The 13,846-nt window shown below is 38.8% G+C and overlaps 1 protein-coding gene and 1 long non-coding RNA gene across 7 annotated transcripts in view; one reads left to right on the forward strand and one right to left on the reverse strand.

Moving 5' to 3' along the window:
* The window catches only part of BCLAF1 (BCL2 associated transcription factor 1), a 30,412-nt gene extending 26,974 nt beyond the window's left edge, over window positions 1-3,438 (reverse strand). For 4 of the 5 annotated variants that reach the window (XM_042939911.1, XM_042939908.1, XM_042939910.1 and 1 more), the window contains exon 1: window positions 3,298-3,437. The gene's annotated coding sequence lies outside the window, so the exon portion shown is untranslated. Of the gene's footprint in view, window positions 1-3,297 lie in introns of all 5 variants that reach the window. The other variant, XR_006202833.1, reaches the window with a different exon arrangement.
* LOC122220412 lies at window positions 2,898-12,292 on the forward strand. Of its 2 annotated transcripts, none has more exons than XR_006202834.1 (3): window positions 2,898-3,391; window positions 5,651-6,054; window positions 12,135-12,292. It is a non-coding gene; the product is annotated as an uncharacterized LOC122220412 (long non-coding RNA). The 2 variants fall into 2 exon arrangements; XR_006202835.1 differs by lacking the exon at window positions 2,898-3,391 and adding an exon at window positions 3,640-4,226.
* The last annotated feature ends 1,554 nt before the right edge of the window (window positions 12,293-13,846 follow it).

Below are 13,846 nucleotides of genomic sequence, written 5' to 3' on the forward strand. Positions count from 1 at the left end.
TAGACTAGGTTCAAAAATCTGACTTGACCATTAGCTAGATGCCCAACACTGGTCAAGTTACCTTACTCGCCTTCAGCTTTAACTTCCACAGGTATAAAATAAGGCTAATAATGGTACTAACTCATAGGCTTAATGTTACACAAACTGAATAAATGTAAACAGCTTAACCTTTAGCACACGGTATGCACTCAAATGTTAGCTTATGCACTCAAATGTTAGCTATCATTATTGTTAAACTTGGTTTGTGACAGCTTTACCTACAGGTTATCCACTAATTTTACTTCAAATGATTCTTGTAAGAATAATATTTTTGATACAGCATTAATCAACATTATAAATGCGGAACAAAATAACTAGAATTTTGCTTTAAAAAACTCCAAATAAAGGTAAGTGAATAATATTAGAATTGGTAAATGGCTAATTGCTAAACTTAAACAACGAGAACATCAGAGTTCACTATTTTCTCTGCTTTTGTGCTTGAAAACTTCCATAATTAAAAGCTTCTGAGGGGTGCCTGGGTAGTTCAGTGGGTTAAACGTCCAACTTTGGCTCAGGTCATGATCTCACAGTTCGTGGGTTCGAGCCCCACGTTGGGCTCTATGCTGACAGCTCAGAGCCTGGAACCTGCTTTAGATTCTGTATCTCCCTCTCTCTCTGCCCCTCCCTTGCTCGCACTCTCTCTCTCAAAAATAATAAATAAATAAATAAATAAATAAATAAATGCAAGGTTTTGAAAAATGATTTAGTCACAAGTTTTTAGTTCTTTGTCCACTTCTGTCATCCTGCTTTAAAAAAAAAAAAAAGAGAGAGCATGGAAATGAGAAAAATACCTGCATTCTAGATAAGGCTGTGCCACTCCCTGGTTTATGGAGCCTTAAGTAAGTTTTCTACCTTCCTGGTCTCTAACCTAAGTGGGGAAATATTAGATCAAGTTTGAAAACTCCACAAAATATTATACAAATGTAGGCTACAATTATTACTACCTTAACATCTGTAGACTAGTTTTTTTCTTTTTTTCCAGTCCTGGGTCAAAAAAAAAAAAATCAAAGCTTAAGACCCTGAAATAACACACGAATGACCACTATGTAAGAAGCTGTGTGTGAAAAAGGAACAAATCCATAACCTAGAAGTATAACCTAACCATGTACACTTACTACCCAGAGATACGTTGGGCTTCTAGATTCCCTTACCTACTTCTTTATCAATAAATCACTGCAAATTACACAGTGGAATTCAGCTACTGTTCAACTAATAGTTTTGAATGCACTTCAAAACTACCCAGGGGCGCCTGGGTAGCTCCGTCAGTTGGGCAACCAATTCTTGATTTTGGCTCAGGTCATGATTTCAGTGTTCATGAGACCCTTGAGTAGGGCTCTGCGCTGACAGCATGGAACCTGCTTGGGATTCTCTCTCGTCCCCTCGCAGCCCCTCCCCCGCTCAACTGAGAGCACTCTCTCACACACTCTCTCTCTCTCTCACACACACTCTCTCTCTCTCTCAAAATAAACAAACAACACATGAATGTAGTTTCCGGAAACTCCCAATCCAAAGCTCTATATAGAACTGAAGAGACTTCTTCTATTTCTACAAGTCTTCTGAACACAGTTAAATCTAATACAGCTAGTTAAATTCAACTAGACCTGAGCCTATCAAGGGTGTTTTACAGATCTGTCTCCAAGTCCTAAAGTACTATTGTTCTTACAAGAATTAGCTCTAGCTAAAAATCTCCCATGCCACCATTTTAATTACCTAAATGGAGGGCGATTCCAAGTTTACCACAACGTTACAGTGAAAACTGGGATCCTTAAAACAAGATGGCTATAAGCCATCTTTCAACTTTGGGTTGTTCAGCTATGAGTTTAGACACACAATCCTTCTCATCAAATTATCCTCAATTGGCTAGAATCACATAAAAATGCAAACAAACTTGCAGCAGCTTTTCCTATGTAAAGATCCTTTACTGTCTAAACAGTAGCCCCATTCCAACTAAAGTCCAACTGGAATGACAATTTACACGAGGATTAAGGAATTTTGGCTTACTTTTTAATACCAGAGAAACAGTAAAAGGCGCTGCTGCAAAAAGATGTGTCTGAACACATCTCTAACGTCAGTTTGGGTTACATTTGCCTTCAACTTTAGTCCTAAGTTTTCCAATCTAAAACGCTAAAAAAAAAAAAAAAAAAAAAAAAAAAAAAAAAAAAGTTTGACGTAGAAAAGTAGTTGCCAGTAGTACCGCTGCTTGATTCTAATAAGTTAGGTCTTCAAAGTAAAGAAAGCCAACTTATGGACTTAAAATGAGGGCAAAGTCCCTAACTTTAGCTCACCACTCCCACCCATTTATCCCACCGTCTACCTACCATGGATGCAACATTTCTGACACGACAAAAGACCTGAATCACTTGCCGAAAAAAGGACGTGGTTTCGCTTGTACTACTGGAGAACTGCCTTTTGGGACCGGGTGTGACAGGGCTACTCTTGGATCCATCAGCTAAGGCCTGCTCCCCATGCTAGGAAACAGTAACCAGGCACCAACTCTTTAAGGGTCAAGAGTGTAGGTTCGCTTAAAAATAGAGTGGGTTTCCAAGGCGATCCAGGAAGATTAACCTCGGAGAAAACTGTCCCGCGACACCGAGGGCGGGAGGCGGATACCGGGGTCAGTGACGGGGACAGCTGAACACGTTCCCAGAACAGAACCGAATTTTAAAAAACGAGGCGTAAACCGATGGGTAGCGTGAAACCGGGAAAGAGGAGTTTAAAGACGACGCAGAAAGGGGTCAACCTACCCAACGCACTTTGCTGCAGGTCATAGCTGTTTTATCAAAGCCCAAAGCCTGGAAAGAAAGGTGGCGATCCCAGCCAATAAGAAGCGAACACAAGCTGCACCTCCAGCGGCCTCAGGAGCCGTAGGCGGAGAAAGAAGGAAGCGCGCGTGCGCCGGGAGAGCTTTCAGTCGGGCGCGCGCAAGGGTCCGGGCCGAGGAAATGGGGGAAGGGTTGAAGAGGGAGATGTGCGCACGCGCAGGGAAAGGCCGCGCGGTCTCTGGGTTTCGAGCCAGGTTCGCAACCGCGCGCGCGCGCGCACCGTTCTCGCTACTCACCCCACCCCCCACCTTTTCGACCTGTAGTGCCTCGAAAACCTGAGAAGATCTGACGGGGAAACGCATAAATAACGGCGAAACGTCTCCTGGGTCCTCCTGTAGCCGCCAACCCGTCACCACCCACAAAAGATTCAACAATAATTCGCTCGTCCTCGGTATTTACTGCCTTTTGAGTGATTTGAATGCAGCATGAGGCCTACCTGAAACGCCGAAAGCACGGTTCCCGGGACTTATCTCCGTTGTAACTACACAGCGGCCATTTCCCGACTCAAGCACGGGAGGAAAACCATAGAGGTATCTTCGACGCGCTAGCTCGTTTCCGTCACTTCCGATTTGGGGCGTGGCCTCCAGTGCCGCTAAATATCTTGCCTAGCCCCGCCCACCCTTCCGCCCTAAACCGGCTTCCTGGCTGCTATTAAGATTTGCCTGAGGCTTTCTGGGAATTCGCGTGGCTAATCTCGCGCGAAGATGTGGCGGCTCCGCCCTCCGGTCTTGCGCTGCCGCCTCGGTTGCGTTGACGGTAGACGGTGGGCGGAGTGTGCTGTTGGGTCGGGAGGTCTTCTGGCCACACGGTGCGATTCGCGGGCGTCTCTACTTCGCTCTGAGGGTACACTCTGAATCTCTCTGCCCTCCCTACTTTTTTGCTTGTTTGCGTTATTCTTTCTGTGGCGCTGACTCAGACTAGAAACAAAAAGTCTCAGGCCGAAGAAAAGACCGGGAAGCAAGAGGGCTGTGTTCTCACACCGAGTCTCCTCCCTTTGCCAGCAAGCGCCTAGTTTCTTCTTGGACTCCTAACCGGACACTTGAAAGTGTCGCTTTTGCTTTGATATGAAATGTGCCAAACACACTTCAATAGTAGAAAAATGGCCACGAGCTAACTCCCTTCCAGAGTGATGTCAGACCAACTCTGCTATCCCTAAAGGAGTTTGCACCGCAGTGTTCTGAGCGTCTTAGGCTGTCTTGGTTTGCATCAGAGGGTGGTACTTCTTTCCTCCCGATGGTGCTAAAGCATTACCACTTGGGCACCTCAGAACGTTGACATAGGCATAAAAATAATGCACAGCACGAAGCATAATGATTATTTATGCCGGCCGAGAAACAGCCCAATGTAGCTTGGTCTGCCAAAAATGTAAGTCAGATTATAAATAGGCAAACTGCTTTTGATTTGGATAGAATTTCAAATAAGAGCCATAGCACATTTTCTGTTAATACTTGTCTGGGCTGCACTTTCTTCCTTAGGGCCTAAAACCGTTATTACTTTGATGTTTAGGGACGTAGACTACCTTAAAGCATTTCAAAGTTGTAATTAGCAACCAGTCTTCTGTCAGTTAAATCCAGTGTTGGGCCCTAGTTATGAATTTAACACTGTTTAGGGCGTTTTCTCAACCCGATTTACCGGCTCAGCTAGAAAAAGTATCTCCGTTTTCTCTCACTATACGGCCTGCCCCTCACCCCACCACCAACACCATCTGAATGTGGAAGCAGTAATCTTTGGCCTCCATGGTGCACTGATAAGTCCCAAGCATTTAGTAGGTGCTGGGTAAGTATTTGCTGAATGAGTGAACTATGCTAAAAGAAAAGAACCTAGCCATTGATAGCTCAATACAATTCTAGTATTCTGCAGGTACAGGGGAAAGTTGTTGAAAGGTTTTGATCAGAGGTATGGCATGACACTGGACAGGAGGATCAGTTAGGATGTCGTTTTAGTAGTTTAACTGAGGTCATGATGATCATGGTAAGAAAAGGAAAAGTTGTAAATATGGTTTAGAAATGGGATTGACAGGGGGCTCCTGGGTGGCTCAGTTGGTTAAGCGTCCGACTTTGGCTCAGGTCATGATCTCACAGTTCGTGAGTTCAAGCTTTGCATCCAGCTCCATGCTGACAGCTCAGAGCCTGGAACCTGCTTTGGATTCTGTGTCTCCTGTCTCTAACCCTCCCCCACTCATGCTCTCTTTCTCTCTCAAAAATAAACATTTTAAAAAATTTTAAAAAAAATAGTAAAGAAAGAAATGGGATTGACAGGTCTTCCTGATGGACTGCATTAGGACTTTACAGAAAGGGAGGAAATAAAGGAAGTTGTGGCTTTGATTAACTGGGTGGATTTGGTACTGTTATAATAATTAGGAAGGTTGGAAAGAATGATAGGAAAGAGAAGAATGAATACGTTCGGATATGAGAAGGAAATCAGGAATTCCATTTTTACTATGTTAGGTTTGAGATGTGTGTGAAACATCCAAGTAGATACACAAGATATGAAGTTGAACGTGGGGGTTTGCAATTCAAAGGAGTGTTCTGGCTTGGACATAAAATATAAAAACAATGCTTAAAATCATGGAATGAAAGATAGACAAGAGATGACTGGGGACTGAATGATAAAGAATCCCAACATTTAGAGATTTGTTAAAAGAGGTGGAGGAGCTAGTAAAGGAAACTGAGAAAGAACGGCCAATGAAATAGAAAATAAGTGAAATCAAGTGTATTGGTTATTCATTGCTGTATAACAAACAACCCCAACATCTAGTAGCTTAAAACAACATTTTTATTCTTTCACAGTGTCTGTGAGTCAGGAATCTGGGAGGAGTCATCTGGATGGTTCTAGCTTAAGGTATCTCATGAGGTTGCCGTCAGTCTGTCAGCTGAGACTGCAGTCATCTGAAGTCTGCAGATTCACTCCAAGATCATTCAGGGTTGTTGGCAGGAAACCTCAGTTGCTCATCACATGGACTTCTCCATAGGATGCCTGAGTGTCCCTTTACACATAGGATGATCCAAGAAAGGGAGAGCCCAAGACACAAGCTATTATAACCTAATCTCAGAAGCGACACACCATCACTCTGCTGTATTTCACTTGGACCAAACCCTGGTACAGTGTGGAAGGGGGCTACACAAGGGTGTGAGTACCAGCAGGTGGAGATCATTGGGGACCATCTTGAAGGCTGACTACCACACCAAGAGAGGTAAGTGTTTTAAGTGTGTGAGGTCAAAAAGACAAAGGACAGAATATGCTTATGTGTCATTTCACCTGCAGGAAACACTAAGTAAATGCAGTAATTGTACCTGCCTGAACTGAGCCAGGTAGGAATACTGAAACATACAAGCACCTCAAACATCTGCCAGCTACTTCAGTTCACACCCATCTGCTTCTGATGTTACAGCTTTCCATTTGATTTTAGAAACCCTCCTTCTACCACTTCACAATAACAACTCACAAGCTTCCTGACACCCACTTCCACAAGTAAACTTTAGGTATTTTTAAGATAAAATACTATATCAATTGTAGTATTTATTTCTTGGTCAAGTCTGCTACCATTTTTGTTAGGTTCCTTTTTTTTTTTTTTTGTAACTGATTAAGTTTTTGAGGATCATACCCTAATCCTGTTTTTCCATAGACCTGTGGTTTTTATTGTGTGATTTTTGCATAGCACAGTGATTTTTATGAACACATATGTTGCATTTGAGCAAAACTGCATAACAGTCAATATATAGTCCTAATTTTAACAGCAAAGAAATTGAAGCTTGGAGAGGCAGAGTATCTTGCCAAAAGTCACATGGCTGTTAAGTGAGGAATTCAGATTTTATCAAAGGTCCATCTGACTCTAAAACCACCTTGTTTCCACAGCAGTATTTATTCACATAAACAGTTAAAATAGAGATAATATTAATTAACCTCACCTCAATTGTTGTTCCTATTTTATGCAACTTGATTGATAGTTCCCATGTGTCCTATTCTAGGTAATAGAATATATACTGTAGCAAATGTGTATATATGCCTATTTACTTATCCGAATAGTTCTCTATTATCCATAAATAAAGAAACAAATTTATAAATTTCATAGTGTCCAAGCAATGATTAAGTGGTCTTGCTAGATGAGTGATGCATGATATAGTTTTACTTTGTATATTTTAAGTATTAATGTTTTCTTTTATTTCAAATTTCCTTTTACATATATTTGATTAAGGCACAAGATAAGTAGTAATATTACTGCTTCTTCCTGCCACACTATGCTTTCTCAGCAATGACAGTGTTGGGGATTATCAGTCTAGATCTTACCTGAACCACTCGTTGCATATACCACAAAAGCACTTAAATTAGGGAAGATTAAGTAGTTCCAAGATCTGGGCCACAGTGGTTTGCTACATAGGATAGATATGAAATGAAAATCTGTAGAAGGCTTTCAGGCCATTATATTTGTTAGTGCTGTAAGAAAAGACAAGACATGAGGGGACATGTAACAAAATGGGCAGAAATTGTCGATTCACTGGTCCAAGATGACCATTTGGTATGATATCCTTATGCAAGCCTAGACAGCTCAAGGGTGGATTTAGGTGCACATTAACTAAAAATTGAATGTTTAACGGGTTAGAAAAGCAAGGCACTAAGGGTAGGTACAATAAAATAAGTGTGGAAGAGAAAGCAGAATTAAATAATCTCTCTGAGAGGCTGGCTCAGTTATAAACATATGAATTCCCTGCATGGAAAGTATATGCCTGTCAACTTTCCAGAGATAAACAATTGCATTAATGTCAAAAAGATGATCGAATTTTGAAAAGTAGATAAAGTCAGCTGGATGAACTGTGATGCCATATTTCAGTCTGTTATCCAACACATTTTTCATCAAGATAGGTAATGATCAGGGCCACAACTAAACCTTCTGTGCTCCAGTTTATTTTGGATCTGTGATCCAAAATTTGATCATGCTCAGTTTATGGAAATGCCTGACTCTTGCCCCATGAAACTGAAAGGCTTTAGAGAGCAAATGTATGAGAGAGGAATGAATCTTAGTCGAGGCCTTAAAATTACTGGGAGTCTTGAGATAAATCCAGGTCATGAGCAAAATTTTAGCCATCTTTGCAAATGACTGTGCCTTCCATATAAGTAATATGATCTTATATAGGGTCATTATAATTTTATTTTGAATGCTGGTAAAATAATTTTACCTTGAATCCATTTACCTTGGATGTTCTACAAGCATTATTAGAGACCCAGCTGTTTTACTCCTAGTCCTTTAGCTATTTATAAAGAAAAGCACATTCAAATTTTCTTTTGCAATGAACTGGTGAAAAATTTCGTCATGAGAATATACATCTGTAATCACTTTATAACTGATTTTAATGCAGCATGAAATTTTTTCTGTTTTTTTTTTTTTATGGAAAGGATGAGGCCTTCCCTTAACTGCCTTATCTTATTTTTAATATTATGTCCCATAGTCTGTATATATTGTTTACCTTAGAAACAAAATATTATACTTTGCTCTATAAAAAAAAAATTGTTTATAGCATTTTCACCAAATCTAAAAAGCCAATTGTAGTTCCAGTAAGAAAGAAAAAAAAATCCTGCACATTAATATTGTTCAACAATTATTACATACATTTTAGTTTCAAAGTTATTAAAATGTGCAAAAATATGCATCATAAAAGTAATGTAGTATGGTATTTAATTATATCATAGAGTTAAATTTTTAGTTTCCATATAACTATAGCAATTACAGATACAACAGTGTCATAACAAATTTGTCATGAGTTTACTTCAATTTATATATTTCTTTTATTAGAACAAGTTTTCCATGTAAGTTAAAATATAAATAACCTTCTGATTATTTCTTCATTCTTTAATAAATGCTATTTAAAGAAGAAAACAGGGGCGCCTGGGTGGCTCAGTCGGTTGAGCGTCTGACTTCGGCTCAGGTCACGATCTCGCAGTCCGTGAGTTCGAGCCTCGCATCAGGCTCTGGGCTGATGGCTCAGAGCCTGGAGCCTGCTTCCAATTCTGTGTCTCCCTCTCTCTCTGCCCCTCCCCCGTTCATGCTCTGTCTCTCTCTCTGTCTCAAAAATAAATAAATGTTAAAAAAAAATTAAAAAAAAATATTAAAAAAAAAATAAAGAAGAAAACATATGAAAGGAGCCAAGGGAACTGTGGAAACAGAGTCACAAGTGAATAAGTCTGTCTTAAAATAGAGTAACCAGAAATCAACTCATTCTATATGTTGGAAATTGTTAAGAAGTAAAAACAATAAAAAGCTACAAAATTAAGAAAACTCATCCTATCAAAATGACTAAAAAAAGGGAAGGAGGGCGGGGGGAGAGAGAGAGAGAAGGGAAGAGAGAGACTCTTAAGTCTGGGGAAGTTACTTAAAAATATTAGAAGAAATCTGGCTAGGTAGCTAGCTTTCCTTTGCTTCTCTAGAAACGTTAAAAGGGTTCAATCTGAATGCCAAATAGAATTATTCTTGGCATTAAGGATTGGGGATGGGTTGGTGGAAATAGAAGCAAATGGAAATGATAGCTCTTAAATATCTACTATGCCCCACATACTGTGATAATAATTTTAATATTCACAAACAATCCTCAAAGAAATGTATTGGCATCTGCATTGTATTAATAAGGAAACTGATTTTTTTTAGGATTAAAAAAATTCACCCAACAGGTAACAAATTGAAGAGCCAGGGTTTTAACTCTAAGTTTAACTCAAAGTCTGTCTTTCTACTACTTTTTGGCTGAGAATTTACAACATCGGAGGGGAGATTGTAAACTCCATCCTTCTGGATGTGTTTGAGATTAGGTCAGAAACACTTTGGGGGAGTATTTTGTGAGAAATTATGCTTGGAGGCAGTCCAAATGGATGTCTTCCAAATTACTAAGCAGCTCTAACCTCTTGGAAAACTACCCCATCAATTATCCCTATATTTGAGTAGTTCAGGAGAAAGATGGGTTGATCCCAAAAGGCCTGGATTTTTCCCTTCTAGGTTAATATCACTTGCTTACCTATCATTTTGTTTAAAAGTGGCCTGTCTTCTGAAAGCAAGGTCAGTATTTGTGAGTTTTTAGATAGGGGCTTTCATCATGCTTGTTTAGCACTGTCCTCTTCAATATCCAGCATCCTGACTAGTAAATGGGAGCAATGATAGGAGCCTGGTTCTTAAAAGGTAAAGGTATTGTGGCTGCTCAGCTCCTAGCTTTTCAAGAAAACAGTCACTAAATCTTACAGCAAAAATAATATGGGCTTCATCACTGTGAAAATCACAAAGAAATGAAATACAATATAAATAAAACTTCTTTGGAAAACTTTATGAAGACAGGCTGCCTCTTTTATCTGTTAACCAAGTAAGAATTAGTAAAAAAAAAAAAAAAATCCTAAAGTTCATTAAAAAAAATTACGTATATTTGTATAGAAATATGAAGAATAAACCTCAAAAGTAGAGTATTTCTACTTGGATGGCCACATTATAGGTTATTTTTAAGTAATTTTTTTCCTTTGCTTTTCATATTTTCTAAAATTTCTACAAGAAGCATTACTTTTATAAAACTTTAAAATTTAGATTACTTAATTTTATTTGAATGTGTAAGATCACGAGGAGTTAAGGACTAAGAAAAGATGTTTTTTGTATGTTGTTCTTATAAATCAGGTGTCAAACTCTAACAAAGAGGAATAAAATATCTGTTACTAAATCATGTTCTTGATAAACCTAATTCTAACTTACTGCTAGGGGGATATTATTTCTTCCAGAAAGAATTTGAGTTGTTTCTTTCTTTTTTTTTTTTTTTTCCTGGTTGCCCTACAGTCTTCTGTTTTGCTTCATGAATCTTCTTGTGAGCAATGAAAGGAAGTACTACCATTCAGTGAGAAAACAATATATGTTTAATTGTTTGCTTCCATTTAAAAGGAACTTATAGGGGGGTCCCTGGGTGGGTCCAACATTTAAAGCATCCAACTCTTGATTTTGGCTCAGGTCATGATCTCCAGGTTCTTGAGATCAAGCCCCACTTTGGGCTCTGCACTGACAGTACAGAGCCTGCTTGGGATTCTGTCTCTCTCTCTCTCTCTCTAAATAAATAAATAAACATGAAAAAAAAAACTTTAATAAATAAATAAAAGGAACTTATATGCTGAATTCCAACCAGCCATGATAGATACGCCTAAAAATGGCTTGATCTTTTCCAGGACAATTATTTTTAAAATTCATTTTGTCACAGTGGAATCTGGCTAGTTAGGTAAAAAGTTAAGGACCACTGGCTCATTTTCAACTCCGTTTTGGAAAGGATTGTAAAATCATGGACCTGACTTTGTTTTTCTAGTGTTTGTGCCATTTTTTTGTTTTTCTGTCCATGACCCCCCTACCCCCAAAAAAGCAAACTTAATATTGTACTGTAGCTGGATTGATTTCTGCCAACACAAACCCATCCAGTAACTTTGCCTAGACACAGAATGTCTAGAGAAATATTTCAGGGAGATTTCAGGGAGATATTTCTGGCAATGGCAGATGAGATGATCTGTTACCCCCACAATGAAATGCTCATTGTTTGAAAACAAGTTCATTAACGTGCTTAAAAATCATTCAGGAGCAGGAGCCATACAAATATTTATCATTATTGGTCATTTGCAATTTATTCATAGGGATCCAGCTGGCAACCATCTGGTGCATAAAACTGAAAACTGGAGGGGAAAAAAAATAAAGTAAAAGTCACTGAAAAAATATAATTTAGTCTCCATATGGCCTTGACACATATTAAGTTAGTGAATTAGTTGTTAGTGGAATGAGATACATATATGGAATTTAATACAAAGGTGAGTTGAAATTTTGCTCGCAAGTATATGTTGAAAGACAAAATGAAGTAGTAGCAATATCATAATAGGCAAACGTACTAGGGAGTATAGGCTAAGCTATAGTAACAAATGACTCTCATACACATAGTGGCTCACGTGCAGTAGCTTTTCCTCTCAACATTTTCAGGCAATTATACCAGGTTAGTAAAAATTTCCTTAAGCAGTAATTCAGGGTCTTAGGCTATGTTGTGGCTCCTTCATCTCATAGGGCCCATGGGCAGAATTCAAGGGTCCACAAACCTCCAAAGGATCCATGAATAGAATTCAGAGCTGTCAGTATACTTGTATAAGGAAAATTACATCCCTTTTAACTCTGAACCAAAATTTATCATTTCCTATAATTATGAATGTAAACAAAAACCACAGAAGTATTAGCAGTACTTGTGACTTTGTAGCAAATACAAATTGCAGATTTTTTTTTCTTGTTATCTACAGCTTTCAGATGATTACATCCCTGGTTGTCACCTTGAATGTAGCCTTTTGAAAGACTCTGAGCCAGAACGACTCAGCTAAGCTGCTCCTGACCCACAGAAACCAGGAGATAATGTATGTTTTAAGCACTAAGTTTTGGGATAACTTGTTACATAGCAATAGATGACAAATATATCCACATATTATCATATCACTAATTTTATAAATAATTTGATAATTATATTCAATACAATTTATTTTCTTTATAATTCTAGTATTTTATTGTATACATATTGAAAACATTCTGAGAGGGAATGCAGAGGCTTCTTCGGTATGCCAAAAGAATCCATGATACAAAAAAAATTAATCCTACCCATGGCCTCATTGTTGCCTTGTGCTAGCTGGCAAAAGGAGAAAAGAACATGGAAATGTACCTCTTTTTTATCTCCTTGGCCTGGAAGAAGCAGATATCATTTTTAATCACATTTTCAGGGGGTGAACTAGTTACATAGCCACAACTTGATGCAATGGCGGCTGGGAAACGTAGTCCTTGGTGAACTGCCATTTGCTAGCCATTGCTCTATGTTAGGGGAGGATATATTTTAATAGATAGTGCCAGAGCAAATACCCAAATATTAAGAAAAGTAGTGAGAATAATATCTGCTAGAATAAAATCTTAAAGTTAATTTGAAAGATAAACACAGAGTCAAATGAAAGAAGCAGGTGGTAATGACATAAACTATTTTCTGTGAATTGATTTTTATTTCAAAGAATAAGACAGGTATAGATCTGAAAATGTGGAGAAATAATTTGAGTCCAGCATCTAAACCAGAAAATCAGAAATGAAATTTTTCTTTAGTTGTCCTTAAGAATAAATTTTGTCAGATTGTGAACACAGAATCTTAACATTTTGGAAGTAATTAAAGAATGGGATGGAACCACTGGTGTTCATTCATTCAGTAAACATTTTCTGAGAGCCTACTATGTAATGGAGTCTATAGTAAGTACTGGAAAAAATGAGATTGCCAAAAATAAGATAAGACTTTTGCTCCAAGAGAGCTAATGATGAGGGAAATGGCTTAGCCAAGTAAATCTGTACAGTGTTCTTTGCTGGGTACTGCGACATACATAATCACAAGGTGCTAACAGAAGAATAATTACTTTTTTTTTTATTTCAACATGCCTTGGGATAAAAACATGATATTAAATTGGAATGTCAGGCTTCAGTTGTTAAATAGGGTAGGATTTCTTTGGGATCATTTATGGAGCCCCACCCAGGATCCCTGAATCCACAAAGTAAAGCTATCCTCCTCAGTGTTCAGAGAAAGCTTCCAAAAGATTCCAGTCCTCTGCTGATGGGGGAATAGCAAGAAAGAATTCTTGGTAGTCCACCACATGGTCTCATACATGTAGTGTCATGTGAAAAATTAGCTATCCTGCGTTCCCTCCAATATTTACAAGCTAATCAGTGACTAATGATTCCCGGAGAAAAATCAGGACACAGGGAAACTGGGCTGCCAATAGCTCACCAGGTGTCTTTAAGATTAGGCAAGCCTGTTTTTCCCTTGGATTGTGGCAGCCCCATGCTCAGTTACATGGCTCAGTGAGGAAACAAGAGTGCAAGCTGGCTCTCAGTCCCATTTGAACCTGAGGGTGCACATGTGATGCAGACAATGTATAATTATTAATCATAGGCAAAGGCCCTGCTGGAAGTTCCTTTGCAAAATAGCACCTCT

Source organism: Panthera leo, chromosome B2 (genome assembly GCF_018350215.1).
Source record: "Panthera leo isolate Ple1 chromosome B2, P.leo_Ple1_pat1.1, whole genome shotgun sequence".
NCBI lineage: Eukaryota > Metazoa > Chordata > Mammalia > Carnivora > Felidae > Panthera > Panthera leo.